This window comes from Falco rusticolus, chromosome 7 (assembly GCF_015220075.1).
Source record: "Falco rusticolus isolate bFalRus1 chromosome 7, bFalRus1.pri, whole genome shotgun sequence".
In the NCBI taxonomy this organism is placed as follows: domain Eukaryota; kingdom Metazoa; phylum Chordata; class Aves; order Falconiformes; family Falconidae; genus Falco; species Falco rusticolus.
The window spans coordinates 19,171,092-19,173,517 of record NC_051193.1 but is presented as its reverse complement, the minus strand read 5'-3'; positions in this window follow the sequence as shown (position 1 = coordinate 19,173,517).

Here is a 2,426-nt window from a genome sequence, read left to right as displayed (position 1 = left end):
CAATAGGTAGTGTGGATCACTAGCAGAACCTGTCAACAAATTCACGAGGTTGAAAGCGTCATACATCATACTGATGCATAATCGGAAGCGTTACCACCAAGATAACTTTGAGAAGCTGTAGAAAGAGAGGACAGGAGCTAGAGGGGTGCAACAACAAAAGGTCACGTGTTTCAGAATTCTGATCAAAAAGAGGAAATAATCCATGCTTTTAATCTAAAAACAAGACTGAACAAAAATATGGTAGCACTCTTAGTTTATGTAAAAGGATGCTGCAAAAAGAAAGGGAACACTGTCCTTCATACTCACTTTGAGTAAAAAGGCTAATTTGGAGCAAACCAGATTTAATCCAGGCAATTCAAAAAAGGATAGTTAAGGAATAGACCAGACTGCCTGAGGAATGAGTGGAATCTGTGTTTAAGGTTTTAAGAACAGGTTAGGCAAACATCCATCAGGGCTGTTTTCATAATAGCTCGCAGTGCCTCGAGGCAGGAGGATGACTGAGAATAGGCCTTAAAGACACTTTTGGCTCTGTTGGTTGTTTTTTTATTTGGGGGCTGGGTTAAGTGTACAGCTTTAACACCTACATGACAAGAACCAACAAGGTGTGAGGCTTATGTAAGTCAAGGAACACCTTAAAAACAGTGTTCCTGCTGTATTAGTTACCTCTCATCTTCTTTCCTAAAATTGGACACAGTAAACATCCTCAATACTAGAGCCTAAACAGTGGTGTTTGTGGGTGTTCCTACAACAGCTTATCACAGTAAAACTAACAGCCCTGATTAAGGCTTTGCTGTACTACCCAATTCAAAGTAACAGGCAAGTGAAATACATTTAGGACTTTTTCATGCACTTTTAAAATATTACACAGCGCTCACAAAAATCTGTTTCTGTAGCCTAATGTTAAGCTAAAGAGTTCAATTATTAACCTCAAAGTCAATCCTAATGTACTTGATGTTAATACAAATGTTATCGTAGAAGACAGCAGAAGAATAAATACTCATTTCTTATTTAAGACTTTATACAATTTTGGTGCCAAGTGCAACACCAGCGTTATGTATCTTAAACATACAGGCAATTATCAGTCCAAACTGATAATTTGTTCTTTTAGACCTCTCTGCATGCTTAGCTTTTAACTTTAAATATATAGATATTAGTCATTGTTAACTGATACCTAGTTAAGTATTATTTAAATAAGTCAAGTGCATTTTGAAAAGAAAGAAAAGGGTGGTGTTACAGTTCTCTGTAGGATTCAGGACTTAACTTGCACAAAAGGTTGCTTAACCAAGATTTATTAAATAAAGCAAACCCTCATCATTTTTTTTTCCTCCTATCACTATGCAATTTCTGAACGAAGAAACAGAGTAAGAGCGTTGTTTGAACTTAAACCGGTTTAGACTTCAGTTCACAGATTCCACCTCATTTGAGGACTTAATAGCAGCTGTAACATCTAATATTAACAAAATAACCAAGCGTTCCCTACAAAAAGTGAATGAAATTGTAACTAAAAGGTAATACGTTCCATTATGTGGTAGAAACACAGTCTAATAAATCATAACAATAGGCGATTTATTTAATAACAATTTAAAACATTTGTATTGTACTTCTGGAATACTTTCAATAAAAAAGCTGTTAAGCAAATAGATCTATTTCTTCTTTGATTGTTCTTCCTCTAATCTTTAAAATCACTGGAGCTGTTTATTGAAAGAATTACTCTCACCTGATTAGAACAGGTAAAATTAGCATCGATAATTTAAACGTATTTCCTAAACTTCGAGAAGCCAGTGAGCAGTGCAAGAAGCTACAACCCGTTTTGTTAATGCGACCAGAGGAACACCAAGAGCAAATACATATTTTGCGTTTATTGAGAAAAAAGAATAAAAGAAAACCTTAATCCGAGAATTATCCTGACGCCAACCCAGCGAACGCTTCGTTACAAGAGCTAACAAGTTACAAGAGCGAGTAAGGTAAGTCAAGCAGCTGCCAAAAGCCCACGGGGAGGACGCGGGGCTGGTGCCCGGGGGGGTGCGGGGGGGGTGCGGGGGTCCCTCGCAGCTGCTCGGCCTCGCTAACGCGTTCGCGCTCGCACACGCCGCCCCCACCGCGCACGGACTGCGCGTGGCTCTGTCGCACAGAGGAGGCCCGGCAGGGACAAACCCTGAAGAGAAACCAGCGCAACACGAGCCCGCGCCATCGCGGTGTCTCCCGGCCCGCCCCGGTCGCGGGCAGCCCCGCAGCCCCACACCGCCCGCCCGGCCCCGCCGCCGCCCGCGCTGCCCCGCGGCACCTCATAGCGCTCGGCGCCGCTCCCTACGGAAGCCGGAGCCCAGCCCAGTGCCGTGCCCAGCCCCGGCCCGTCCTCCCGGGGCGGGCTCCGCAAGGCCGCAGCGCAGCCTGGCACGGCCCCGCCCGCCCCGCCGCGCCTGCCG